We start from the raw sequence: 14,864 nt of genomic DNA on the forward strand, positions 1-14,864 counted from the left end.
TGGTGCCAGTGAGGTTGACGATGAAAGTGTTCGGTTCTTAAATGTTTGTTCTAATTACCGCTAGATATTAAAAGTGTTCGCAGCATGTCTGTAGGAGCTATCCCGAAAGCTTGACTGACAAAACCCAGGATTAAAGATAAACGGAGAGTACTTGAGTCATTTTACGTTTACAGGCGACGTAGTATTGCTGACTGAGACTGCAGAATACCTGTAACAAATGATTGAGGAACTACAATCAGAAAGCATTCCCGTCGTGCTAAAAATAAATATTAATAAATCTGAAGTAATCAGGAACAAGCACGCCGTAAGCGCCCTGTTCAGCTTAGTAGACGAAGTGCGAGAATGCGTAAAAGAATATAACTACCTCGGACAGATGGTTAGGGCTGATCCAAACCACGAGAAAGAAATCCCGCGCATAATTGGTATGGGCTAAGCAGCACTCGGCAAGCCCTCCCAAATAATGAAAAGTAAGCTACCTCTATCACTCACAAGAAAAATCTACAACCAGTGCATACTGCCCATGATGACATACGAAACTAAATCTTCGGGCCTTACTAAACAAATGGAGAGCAAACTTAGGTCGGCTCAAAGGGCCATGGAATGAATAATGATAGCAGTAACACTTAGGGAAAGGAAACGAGCTTCATGGATGAGGGAACAAACCCGAGTAGATGATATTATAGTTCAAGTAAAGAAAAAGCAATGGACTTAGGCTGCCCATGTAGTGAGGCTAACCGACAGCCGTTGGACAATTAGGATAGCAGAGTGGATACCAAGAGATGGGTCGAGAATAAGGGGAAGGCCAATAACGCGATGGAGGGATGAAATACGGAAATTCAGTGGGCAAACGTGGACACGAGGGGCGCAGGGCAGGAGCTGTTGGAAGTTAATGGAGAGGCCTTCGCCCTGCAGCGGGCCTGAACTGGCTGTTGATGATATGTCAAAAGTGTTTGGTTATTCGAAAGGGCCAGACAGCATAAACGGAGAGGCGACAATAATTTTATGGGCGAAGCAACTTAGGGGCTTTGGCTGTAGGCGTCTCATCTCGTCCTCGTCTCCTGTCACGGTATTTTCATGTAGTCACGGTAGTAAACAATGGGACACATGTTTTCCAACGACTCAACGTAAAACGTAACGCGTATAAAAGGACGCACCGGGACACTAGTTTTCCAACGCCTCGCTCTAGAACGTTTCATCTCAATAAACGAAAACACGCACTAAAAGAACACACCAGGGAAATCGTTTTTCGTTGGCGGTTGCTAGACTGCTTGCTTCTGCTTCGCTCCGTACTCGCTTTAATTTTAAAATGACTAGTTTCCATTTCGAATTTCCGCCCTCCTTAGTCTTCGTAATTGGGATGTCGCTTATACAAGCGCGCGCCATGTGAGAAGAGAAAAACTTGCAACGTCTGAGTATGTTTGTACACTGCACGTTCATGGGGCATGTTCACGTTAGTGGACATGCCCGAGTTTTTTGTTTTGCAGCCACATTTCCACCCGTAACAATCTATCTTCCCTGCAGTGCGAGGCGATATTTTACCTGTTGGACGTTTGGCCTTCATTGGCAGGTAAATTTGAGATTACGAAAAAGTCAAAACATATTTCAGTATAAAGTGCAGTAATCCCTCGTTATAACAAAGTCAGCGGCACGGCAAAAAAATTCGTTATAAGCGGTATTTTGATATAAGCGGCCACTCGAGAAAACTAAAGTAGTTGAGTTTTAATGGCGCCACAAGTGCGCGGAATCAAAACACAATGTATTTAGTGAAGCAAGACTTTATTCAGGTGCAGAAAAAGGCAGTGATTTCTGGCTGTTTCATGTTCTGGCTGGGCGCGAGCAACCACCGCTCCAATTTGACCAAACAAAACTACCGTCCAAACTCCTCGCAGACTGCAGAACGAATGGGGAGGGGAGGCAGCGGCCAGTTTTATAGGAAGGGGGGGGGGGGGGGCGTCATGAAACGCTACGAGAGTTTCGCGCTGGAAATCGGTGCAAATTCTACGGCTCATATCTGAGGTTGTGTTTGTTGAGCTCAAAAAACAATTAACCGGCGGCTCATTGTAGGTACAAAGCACAATCTTGGAAACCGACCGGTTTTCTATTAGGGGCTTTGCATGATTGCTGGACATTTTTTTCTCGAGGTGTGCAGTCGTGAAGTTTGCCAAACAAGAGTTTTTTGGGCGCCCCGCATCTCGACGACACTTTTAATTCTACACTTCGACTGTCAGTGTTCACGCACCGTCGCGTCCACGCCATTTACCAATGTCTAGGAACAAAATTCAATCACCCTACCACGCATTTGGGCCATTTGTCTTACTTCGGATGGCCCAAATCGAGCATGACCGCCTCGATAATTGCCGGTAAAACACCAGCTTGTTGACCTCCCATATTGACCGCCTTACTCGCCGCTGCGTCGCCGCCGCTGGGCGACGCCTCCGCGCCCCACTTCGCTCTAAGCGGGTCCACCTCTTCGTGCGCTTCGAGTAATGCGGAGTAAAATGCAGGCGTTTGGGTTGGGACCAGAAGAAATTTCGAATAAAGCAATATTTCGAGTAAAGCGATTTCTTTATAATGAGGGATTACTGTAATTTCCTATGCAGCGCTGATACAAAATAAACGTTTTCCGTGTGTCGGCACTTACAGTACCTCCTAGCCCATAAATTATTATGCCAAAATTAAGAATGGCCACCGAGCTGCCGATTTACACTTCCAGACGCTGCGGGAGCAGCTGCGATGTGTTCCACGGAGTAGCTACAGTAATTTATTTCTGTCCAAAAGGGACACAAACTTTGTCGTTGGCTTTAAAGGCGCCTAGGAAAGTTTTTTTACTAGCCATCATAGACTGTCTACGGTGCGGCGGCCTGGGCGATCCTATCTTGAACGACGTTACCTCATTCGCCATTATTAACAACTTAGAAGGCGTTTCTCGCTGTGGCTTTTGCTGGTGCCGACACGCATAGGTGAGCACCAAAGCGGATTGATGGGCGAACCGTGCAATTATCTACGAGTTTCTGTGTGAGTGAGGACTTAGCTGACAACTAGATATTATGTACCAGAAGGTACAGGCTACCTTTCCACGAAAACCCGCACAAAATCCTGTTTAAACACTGTTGTTGGCGTCCATCGCCTACATTTCTTTTTACGCGTTTCGTCCAATATGAAGCTGTTTGATGACATTTTCTTCTATTTCTATGTACTTAATTAGAGCAACAAAAATCTTGCACCTGTAACATTATGCAATCGGACACAACTTTTCACTTATTATTGATATTCTAAACCTTATTTTGCAAGTTTTCACTTAAAGCGTAAGCTAAAATACCCATATATTGCCGTGACCCATGCCTTTTGATTTCTTTACACGCGTTTTGTCACCAGCGCCTGGCCGCGCGCTGCTATCTTGCGTTTTAGCACCGGGGCATTTGACAATGGCGTCTTTAATTTCCGACCCAGCTACCCCAAAGGCTAAGTAATGATCCATCCGGATTGACGACGAAGAAGTGGGTTCCGAGCACATCTGGTGTCTGCGGAATGCTGCTGACTGAAACGCCCTCCTTCAAAATTCACAGAAGCGTCCCGGTTCGGATTGCATGTCTCCCCAATATCCATGCCTGGGCAGCGCGGCATTTCTCCGACAACAGAAAGCACAGACAGACAGACAAAGGACTTTATTATAGGTCCTGAGGGACTATCCTGGATGCCCGCTAAGGGTACTCTTGAGGTAGTCGCTGGCCACACCCGCGTAGGGGGTGAGAGACCTTGGTCATCGAGCGGCCGTGCCTTGGTCTTCCGCCCTCGGGCCCTCTGGACAGCCAGGAGTTGCTTGTGAGGATCGTTGCTCGAGAGAGCACTCATCCATTTGTGCTCGGTGCTCAAGTTCGTTGCCGTACGTAACAGCGGGCATTGTCAGAGCATGTGCTTAAGAATGCTGTAAGCCTCCGAGCAGTTAAGGCAATGAGGTTCGACGGAAGGCAGGATAAAGCTGAACCTGCTACTAGTGGGAAACGTATTCCTCTAGCATTCGGAAAGATATGGATTGTGATCGCGTGAGCTTGGAGTGAGGTGGCGGGAGTGCCCTACGTGATAGCTGATAATGGGAAATGATTTCATGGAAAGTGAGTTAAAGGTCTCTCTACGCGCCCAGCCAGTCACTCGGGATAGCGTTTGGACCAGCGCGGCTCGTGAAACCTCGCGCACGGTCGTTGCTAACTCGTTGACGTTGGGGAATTCTGGGTGTACTGCTGGTCCCATGTGCGCAGGGAACCACGTAATGTTGGGCAAGGCTTCTTCGCTGGGTGTGGTGAGAATTTTGGCTGCGTCCGTCGCAATCCTCCCTAACAAGAAGGCCCTGGCCGCGGAGCGAGAGTCCGTATAGGCGTTGGGTCGTGACAAGTCTTGCACTGCTTGAGCTATCGCCACCTGCTCAGCTATGACTGCAGTCGGTGCTTTGATGGTCGCCGGGGTTAGAACGTTCCGTGCGAAGTCCACCGCTACCGTCGTGAAAAGTCCGTTGGTCGCATTCTGGGTAACGTCTACAAACACCGTTTTTGTGGGGTTCTTCGCCGCGTGTTGTAGGAGCGCTCGTGCTCTGGCTGCACGTCTTCCCTCATTGTGCTGCGGATACACATTCCGTGGGATCGGCTCAACGTGTATGGTTTCCCGTATATGCGGGGAAAGGTAGGCGGTATGTTTCTTCGGGTCTTCGGCTCTATAGCCCAGGGTGCGCAGGATCTGGCGACCCGCTCTCGCTGTGAGAAGACGTTGCGTCTGGGCCGTGCTCTGTGCTTCTATAACACCATCCAGGGTATTGTGCACCCCGAGAAGTTCCAAATTTTCGGTGCTTGCCGTGATGGGGATACCCAGGACTCTCTGGATGCTCTTGCGCATAAGTGTATTGATCTTTGTTTCCTCCACTTTGGACCAGTCAAGTGCCGCTTCCACGTAGTTTATGTGGCTCATGAGTAACGCATGGTGTAATCTAAGCAGGTTGCTTACCCTTAGGCATGCACGTCGGTTGTATACGCGGATGATGAGTCTAATCATGTTCTCTGTTTTAGTGGTGAGCTTCTCGATGGTTTTCATATTGCTTCCCTGTGCTTGTATTCCCTGGGGAGTCCAAGGATACGAATACATTCCACTTTAGGGATGGGTTGGCCATTCTTTGTATGTAGGTTGACGTCCGTTCGCTCCGGTGGAAGCATGCTGCGTCCGCCTTTTCGAAAGGACCGGTAGAAAAGAAGCTCAGATTTGGAGGGGGATATGTTTAGGCCCGTTCCTACCAGGAAGCTCTGTGTGACCTCAAGCGCTTGTTATAACCTCTGTTCGATATCGGCATTGGACCTGCCTCTGCTCCACACCGTGATGTCATCCACTTAGAGCGCATAATGTACGCCTGGAATCCGTGCGAGTTGCTCGGACAGCTTCTTCATTGCAATGTTAAATAACACCGGCGAGATGATGGCCCCCTGTGGTGTGCCTTGTGCTCCCAGAGTGCACTCGTAGACTTTAGACGTAGACTCCTAGACGTAGACTCGTGGATTTTTAGCTTGGCCTTCCTATTCTGGAGAAAAGATCGAACATAGTTGGGAAAAGTTTTCCCCAAGTTCATCTGTGATATGGCCTGCCGGAGATACTTGTGTGAGACGGTATCGAACGCCTTAGTAAGGTCGAGGGGAAGGATGGCTCCTACATCCTTGGTGTGACGGTCGATGATATGCTGCTTGATCGTTAGCATCGCATCCTGGGTAGAAAGGCCTGGGCGAAAACGCAGCATTTTAAATGGGAAAAGGTCGTCGCTCTCAATATATTGAGATATGCGGTTGTGTAAAACATGCTGGATGACCTTGTCCACACACAAGGTAGGTGACATATGTCGGAGGTTCTCGGGTGCGAGAGGTTTTCCGGGCTTGGGAATGAGGATAACCGACGCCAGATTCCAGACATCAGGCACCTCTCTTGTGTCCCATACGCGGTTGGCTTCTTTGGTGAAAAGCTTGACCGAAGCACTGTCAAGGTTGCGTAGTAGTTTGTTGGAGATGCCGTCGGTCCCCGGGGACGACCCCCCGTTTAGTTCTTGTAAGACTGTCCATATCTCCTGTTCTGTGAAAGGGGAGTCGAGTTCTGGGATGTCAGTACCATGATAATCCAGGGTACTGCATTTCAGGGTAGTGCATTCAGGGATATTCCGGAGTACTGCATTCATTATCTGCTGGGCCCATGGGAGATCATGATTAGCCAGATCCTGTACCAGATCTGCATCGCCGATACCCGCTATCTTTTGCTTGTGAATGATGCAGTCGATTGCGAGCCGTTGGTTCCCTTTGTTCTCCGAGTCGTCGCGAAGATGGTTTAGGAGGTCCCATCGTCCACCTACTCTCATTCTCCCGTCTATTAAGGCGCACACTGCGCCCCAGTGTTGTCGTGCAACCTCCTCCGAATGCCGGTTGATTTCTCGGTTGAGTTCGGCTACCTTTTTCCGAATGAATCTGTTAAAACACCCGTTTTCCACCTAGAGAGGATGGATTCCTTTGCCTCGAGTAAGGGTGCTAGGCGGGCGTCCATACGGTAAACCTCTAGGCACGTTTCTACACATCTCGACGCGGCTTGTACATCCTCTTTGAGTCGTGCGAACAGACTTGCTGTGTCATCATAGGTTATGTGATCGCTGCTGCGGAGCTGCCTGAAAGCGCCCTAATCTGTGATTTTGAAGATCCGTTTCGGGCGCGTTTTAATAGGGACCGTGACTGACGTTATGTAGTGGTCGCTCCTCAAGTTCTCCTGGAGGTTGGACCAGGTTTCGCCCGTGATGTTCTTGGCGAAGGCAAGGTCCGCGATGGTGTCTCTTGCGACTGACGTACCCATCCTTGTGGGGTACTGTGGGTCTGTGAGTAGCTGCAGAGAGCAGTCTGTGTTCGCCTGTAGAAGACTGTACCCTTTCGTGTGAGATTTATGTAGTGGATATCCCCATGCTGCGTGAGGTGCATTTAAGTCTCCAGCGATAATGAGCGGCTTGTTCTTTGCCACGGCGCTCGCTTTGGTTATGAGAGCCTTGAAAGATTGGTGGTAATCAGAAGTCATGCTATAGATGTTTAGTATGAATAGCAGGTCGCGCATAAGGCTGTTAGGCATAATTTCAATCATGACTGCCTCGAAACGGAGTCCCCCAGGTTAAGCTGGTGTTCTTGGAAGGAACAATGCCGAGTGACAAGCGTTGCACTGCCGCGTTGATCGGGAGCGTCGCAGAGGGTTTCTTGTAATAAAATGACTTGCAGTTTCTTTTTCTGTGCTGCAATGTATTGCTGAAGCGTGGTTCTGCGTTGTTTGAAACTGTCACAGTTCCGCTGCCATAGTGTTAGTTCTTCAATGGCGACTGGCATGTTGGTAGGTAGGGTCTGTTACTTTCGTCACGCCCGTTCGCGTGTGTGCTCGACCGCTGGGTTCTTCCGTTGATAGGCACATGGGGCTGCTTGGGCAAACAGTGAGTTTAGGGCTCTGTAAGGTTGCAGTTCTCTGAGAGTATGCTGCTAGAGTGCTTTCAACCGCCGATAATCTTTGGAAGATCTTGGCCATGTCGTCGAACATTGTCTTGACAATGAGTGTCAGTGTGGGTAGCGTTTCTTCGATTGTGCTGTTGGCAGTATCGTGTGGCGCGGGAGCCTTACGCTTTGCTACCTTAGCTGAAACCTCTACTTGCGGAGATGTGGGGGATGAGACTTTCTCAGCGCGTAGCGCCTCATTCTCTGCCTTAATTCAAGCGCTTTCCTGTTGCACCTGAGTAAATGTTTGCATAAGCTGCTCGGAAAAGACACGTTAAAGATTGGTTTGCAGGGCGGGAAAACAAAATGTAGACAACATACAGACATCTGGCCGATAGACAAACGCTACCTTTTGCGCACTGCTTGCCACGTATGGACTCCCTTTTCTAAATTGGTGAATACCGATGCGGTTGTGTTTTAACAGGTATTACAAAAGGTGAAAGAAGCAAATTGTTCTGATAAATAGCGATTATAAGAGCTCCTTAAGCTTTCTCGCCATTCTCAAACTTCTAAATTAACTAGTTTAAATCGGTATTCACGGGAATCACTAATCTCACATGCCTAATTGTTTCGGTGTCTGCGCCTGTGTCGCGCGGTGCTGTGGCCCCGAGCTAGCACATCAGAATAGCTAGCTTCCGCTGTCTCACTTTTTGAATGACGCTCCTGGTCGTTTCCTTTCTGCCGACGCACGTCTGAGCAACAGCGGCGGCGTCCGCAGCTCTAGCCTTGTGGCTGAGCTGCGGACGCCGAAGTGGCCGGCGCTTCTGCGTTTGGGACGCCGCCCTGCGAATTCTGGGTAACGGCAGGCAGAATATCTAGATTCACTCTTTGTAGAGCCACGTGTGTGAATTCAAGTGAGTCGCATGGGTAATTGTTATGGGTGTCGTTTACAGCTTTGCTTTTGAAGGCGGATACCTTCAAAGCGTGGATTGGAGCCTTTTTTTATTTAATGTGAATCCGAAATAAAACTCAGAGAGAAGCGCACCAAGACTGCGACGCCTGCCATTCCACATCGACAGGTACTAAGGGAGCCCGCTCTAGCCCAGAGTTTCAGTTCGCCGGCGCCTTCTTTAGAGGAAGTTTCAACAGCTTGGATAGGGATTCCTCACGAAATGGCTGCAGCAAGCCGAAGTGCAAGTGTAGGCTTAGCATACCACTTGCTAGCAGATTACTTAGGCTTAGTATGCGACCAGGCTTAGTATATTACTCGCGAGCTTACTACTTGCGAACAGGCTAGCCAAACAAAACGCTTTCGCTTGCTTATGCCGTACAACTGCGCTCAAGGATGCTCTGGAACTTTTTTCAGGGTAGGATATCGCTTTTAATCGCCTCCATAAAAGGTGTAGTACTTATTTCATTGTTATGTCAAACTAACATAGTTTTTGTGGTCGTGTTGGGCATGTGGTTTTTTCTAGTTGCATCTGATGTTGTATTCTTATTTGCGTTATCTGCTGTGCGTGACTTTTTGTTCTCCCTATACGCTTTAGTCATCAGGGATATATGTTCTTGTTTATTTGTGTGGCGACATCGTTTTTCTGCTGCGCCGCCCAAGTCGCTGGTGAAACTTTTGTTGTATTTAGTGTACGCACTGTCTGTCGTAGTTGATAGCTTTTCTTATCTTTTTTTTCCGTGGTTATTACACGCCAGTGAGAACACATATTTACTGTCCTCAATAACGATAATTAGGAAAATCTTATAATTATTATTACTACTGTATTAAGAATTGTTTTTGTTGTTTTTGCTTCGTACCTAAATATATGAACGTTGTTGCACTTCAAAGGCACCCTTGTAGACATGAGGAAAGCCTTAGAAGTAAGTTGTTCCAAACAAATTTGCTCCTCTTTCTTTGCAGTGCCTACTAGGCGAGCACCCTTCTCGGTGTGAAAGGTTGAATTACGGGTGCTGCACTTGTGTACCCTACAACAGCAAATCTGCATCAAAGGGAAATGTAGGTATTTGTGTAAATATAGCAGTGCAAGACCATTCAATAAAGCGGTGATTTGGGGCTATTAAAAAAAGCTTCATAAACACTCCCCGTTTCATCTTCTGATTTCATTATCGCATCCAGTTTTGTGATGTCTACACAAATAAAGATAAACAACGTTTTTTTTTTGTATGGTATTACTCTTGCAACACGATACTCTAGTTTCCCTTAAGTTGGGGTCAGCTAGAACATCTAAACTAGGTATTTTAGGGGCATTTTAGAGCTCGGCCATTTCTTCAGCCTTTCCACCATCGTGCTCAAGTGCTCGTAGTGTCGAATTTGCCACCCGGCATCACTGATTGCAGGCATGACCCGGCAATACGAACTGTACTGGGAGCGCAAAAAGCTTCGAATTCACCAAACTTACCATTAAACATAAAGCGATCATGGAGGCGAAAAGCAAAAACGCCCGTGTGTACGAGATTTCGGCACACGTTAATGATCCTAAGGTGGTCAAAATTAATCCGGAGCACTCCACTACGGCGCGCCTTATCGCCTGTGCTGCGTCGGTGCGATAATCCCTACAATAAATCAATCAATAACAGAAACCGCATTTCCATTAGCCCGCAACACGTGCCATGGCGCAACACACCATGTCACGCAACACGGCGGTGTGCTGGCGCTTTAAAATCTTGAATTTTATCGAGAGATGAAGGTCACCTCAATTATTTTTATTCGAAATACCTTGCAATTAACTGATACCACGGGTTCTAGTTTTGAATTATCGAATGATTTCTTCTCTTGAAGAAAGGAATGTAGGATGTAGAAGGAAGCTTGAAATTTAATCTGGCTAGAGACTAGTTTGCTATCCCGCACATGGGAAAAGAAAAATGGGCAAAAAAGAGGAAGGAGAGAATGAAGAAAAGTTGAAGCAGACAGTTATGCCCAGCGCTAAACCACTAAACGTTGAAGTTCAATAATTGCCACTGGAGGCGTTGAGTCTAAAGTCCGGCGTTTAAGTTCGCCGCCCGTAGAAAGCGCAAGAGTTTCTTAGTCGCCTTCTGAGCGGATGATAGAGGAGGCCAGTGACACGGAATCTTCTCCACCGAAAATGGCCGCCGAGAGTCCAAATTCTTCAGTGCTGACGGCGGTTTCTGTTTTTCAAGCGAGTAGCGCGTGCACTCGCATAAAACGTGGAGTATTGTCTCCGGCGTGCCACACGTGTCGCACTCCTCACTTGCTTCCATTCCTATAAAGTATAAGTATGCATTTCTGAATGCCACTCCCAGCCAGAGACGGCAGAGAAGAGTTGCGGGAGGCCGTGGGAGGCTTTGTGTAGGGGACGTTGCAGGTGCGGATCGAGGGCACCAATACGCGTACATGTAAATTCTTCTGTAGACCATTGAGATATTGTTTTTCCCGGGCAAGTATGCGGAGGGCCCTAGCTGAGTCCGTCCTAGACAATGGAAGTAGTACAGTCGTCGTTGTTTGATGCGCCAAACGGGCGGCAGCGTCCGCACTTTTGTTGCCGACAGTGCCGCAGTGACTGGGAAGCCACTGCAGGGTGAGATCATGATCCGCCTGGGCAGCACGGTCTTACACCATTTTTATTTCTGTCAGCTGTTGTTCATGAGGTCCCTGGCACTGAGCTGACTAGAGTGACGGAAGTGCAGGCTTCGAGCAAAGAAGATCGCTCATCTCCAGCTTAAACTTTGAACTTTGAGCATGAACTTTGCTCGATGCTGTCCGTAAATTCTGTAGCCGGGGATGTGGTGAGATTCGCTATCCAGAATTTGCTGGACAGTGACATTCGTGATACAACAGCAGCGCCGGCTGAACCCGACGACGTTACCGAGCCATCGCTGTATCGTATATGGGTTGGTAACTGTAACTTTGGTTCAGGTACGTCAGTTAGCTTCTGCAGGGATGGTATTGAAAGATGACGTTTTTTCACTCCTGAAATATCTAGACACACTCGGAGCTGCATCACACACCACAGCGGAAGGAGCGGCTTCATCGCACGCGCATAGTTCGATGGCATGCTGGTGTTGTGTGCAGCTACTACCCTTGCGAACGACGCCCAGGGATGGGTCCCTGGTATTCCCGTGAGGTGATGGTCCGCAGGCGGGTGAGGTGCCGAATATGTGTCCTGAGTGGTCCGATTGCAACGGAGGTTGCCAAAGGGTGATTTCGGCCCGACGCAATCATCGCAGCTGTGAACGTACACCGAGGTAGGCCAAGACAGGTTCGCAGGGCCTGAGCTTGTATTCCCTGAAGTGACCGAGCGGTTGTGCGGCCCCCTCGAGAAAGGACAGGAGCACTGTACCGCAGACAGCTCAAGGACACTGCGTTGTGGAGCTGGAACGTCGACTTCACTGGTGTCACCCACGTCTTGCCGCCGATGAGTATGAGTACATGCACCCTGCAGACAGCCTCTTATTTATAACATTTACGTGAGCGCTCAAAGAAAGGTCTCTGCCAACAACTATGCTAAGAAACTTCTGATGTCTCACATAGGACACCCTTTCGCCACTATTATACAGATGATATGCCTACATAGGCTGTCTTGTAAACGCAAGCACTGCGCATTTGGTTCTAGTTATTTCCAATCCTCTCTATGTATATAGGATTTCAAGTCCGCGGAATTTTGCAGACGTGCGCGCACATGCTCACCAGTCATGCCATATGCTCAAACACATATACCGTCGGCGTATATCGATAGGTGAACCCTCTTTGTAAGGCGGGAAGTCAGGCCAATTAGTTTAAGGGTGAACAGCGTAGGGCTCAGGACGCCTCCTTGGAGAATGCCACAGTGAGTGTAGTGAGCTGATGTCGGCCCATCTGCAGCGATTACAAAGAATGCCTCTCCGCGAGGTAGTTCCGTCTCACTGGCAGACCCGGCCACCGAGCCCCAAAGCCTGTAGAAGTTTAATACTCGCATCGTGCTCCAGGTTATCATATGCTCCTTTCACGTCGAGGAATGACGGATCACATATGCGCTTCACACTTTTCCGCTGCTGCACAAAATTCACCAAGTCATTAACGCAGTCAAGGGATGAGCGCCCATGACGGAATCCAGCCATAACACCAGGGTAGACGTTGTGATGCTTTAGGAACCACTGCAGACGTCCAAGAATGATTCGTTCAATAAGCTTTCCAACGCAACTCGCCAGTCCAGGTGGTAGTGTGCCATTGAATACAGCATAAATTTTACGGGCGTGAGAAGCGGAACGAGGCAGGCCTCTCTGAAATATTGCTAGCCAGTCACATCCCTGCACCGCGGGATTCAAGGCTGGACGTCCCATTTAGCCTGGAATAGCCGGAGGTGGCATTGGCTGCTGTCAAGCGCCCCGGCCTGATGGAGTCACATATTTTGCTGTCTGTCACCTTGGAAAACATGCCAGAAAAGCCAATTAACGATGGTGTTATGGTATCATTCCTCACAAATGATTTCAAAATTTGCAAACAACAGAGTGACTCCTCAATGCTACCTTCGACTTTTCTTTCACCTAATAGTATTCGACCCCCACAAAGGTTGGTCATTAATATTCACTCGCCGATTTGGTACTCGTTGGTGGTTAGTATGCTTGTTTTCTGTTAATGTTGAATATCAGATATAATATCAAACGTGAATTACCCTGTCATGTGCTGCTTCAGATACACTTTCTTTTACTAATACGTCCGAAATTCCCTTCAGATATTACCCTCATGAGGACAGCCCTGTTCTAAAATTTTCTGTAGAGCTTAGTTCAGTTTAGCCAAATAAATGATGGTAATGAAACTTGGTCAAACATAACAAAATTGTTCTCTTTTACAAAAAAGTATCTCCCTTAGTAAGAAAACGATCTAATGGGGAACACCCACGATTTACGCGAGATAGGATGCATTAAGACGTAAAATTAAGTATTGTCGAAGCAAATGTATTAACAGCATTGACTTATTTCTAAAAACCAAACCAATTCGCGCAAATTAACGGACACAGGAACACATGAGTAGAACACTGCGTTTGTGTTTTTATGTGTCCCTGTCCCCGTTAATTTGCGCGCAGTTTCTTGTTAAGATGGATCATTAGCGACTCGCCCAACATTCAACCCTTTTACTTATTCCTATCTTTTTAGTAGATATGCTGCATCGTCGGGAAATAATACATAACAGTTAGTAATATTTTAAACCCCTGAAGTAATTATTTTGAATTGGCGCTGAACAAAAAATATTATGTTGAATAAATCTAACTTTCCTCTTAAAATTCACACCTATACACCCCTTTGTTCACCTGTTGCTGAATTATAACCAGAGCAGATCATTTTTAACGCGCTTTTAACACTTTCGGGATTTCATCTTTTGCTTTATCCATAACAACGTGACCTCTCATCTGCTTTATCTAGAGCAACCCAACAAGCTAAAAAAATATTGAGGTATTTACAATAAGTGCGCTCAATTCACATGGCCTAACCGCAGCTTCTTTTTATCTCTCAAGGCTTTTTGATATCATTCCTCCCCAGGGGTATTAACACGACTGCTAACAATTGGAATTAAACAAAAAGTAGCGGTCTTAATTTAAGTCTACTTATAAGACAGAACGCAGCGTGCTACCATAAATGAGTGTCTGTCTAAACAGGTCGACGAGTACCCTGGGTTTCATAGGGGGCAGCCTTCAGACCTCTCATTTCTAGTGATGTTATGATAATCATCTTTTTGGTGAACTACCAATCCAGATTGCACTCATAGTTGATACTGTGTTCTATGCACACCTGTGATCAACTGCGATGACCAAAATAAATTCAGTCATGCTTAACACTCAATTGAGGGTTGGTGTACAAGCTGGGTCTCAAAAATAGATGCCTCTAAACACTCAATTACCTTTGGCAACAAAGAGATTCCTAGGGACTCTGCCTATTCTTTAGCTATTACGGTCATCACGAGATCTGATCAAGCTTAATATTTAAGGAGCTACAATTACCAATAGCCTCGGCTGAGAACTGCATTTTTAAAGCTTCTGCCATGCGCCCCGCACAAATGGCCGCTTTTTGAAAAGAGAATTATTCTTCCAGCCGTAAAAATATATTCTCACAAAATACTAGTTAACCTTCGTTGAAGTACACAGATGTTGTTCGGGGCCACTTAAAATTAATAGATAGTTACGAAAATCGAAACGATACAAAATGTATATTACGTTTAATTTCTTCCGTCCATTCACGTCACTCCAGCGTAAGAAAGTTATGTAATAGGGATTAACTAGAATAAATTCAGGAGGGAAAGAACACACGTTGCTCAGAATTTATTTACAATTTTTTACGGGCCCATTTAATCATGGGAATGGGTTCAGCTAGAGCGCATCACCTTAAAACTATTGCGGAACCAGTCAACAAAATTAGTCATGCGAAAGCGTGAGTTCACAGTTATCTCGC

At 47.1% G+C, this 14,864-nt stretch overlaps 1 long non-coding RNA gene across 1 annotated transcript in view; it reads left to right on the forward strand.

Moving 5' to 3' along the window:
- The window catches only part of LOC144137742 (uncharacterized), a 35,581-nt gene extending 26,059 nt beyond the window's left edge, over positions 1–9,522 (forward strand). The window contains exon 4 of the long non-coding RNA XR_013315725.1: positions 9,385–9,522. This is a non-coding gene — a long non-coding RNA (uncharacterized LOC144137742). The remainder of the gene's footprint in view (positions 1–9,384) is intronic.
- The last annotated feature ends 5,342 nt before the right edge of the window (positions 9,523–14,864 follow it).

Source organism: Haemaphysalis longicornis, unplaced genomic scaffold, assembly GCF_048455015.1.
Source record: "Haemaphysalis longicornis isolate Haplotype H1 unplaced genomic scaffold, Haemaphysalis longicornis Haplotype H1 scaffold_49, whole genome shotgun sequence".
In the NCBI taxonomy this organism is placed as follows: Eukaryota; Metazoa; Arthropoda; class Arachnida; order Ixodida; family Ixodidae; genus Haemaphysalis; species Haemaphysalis longicornis.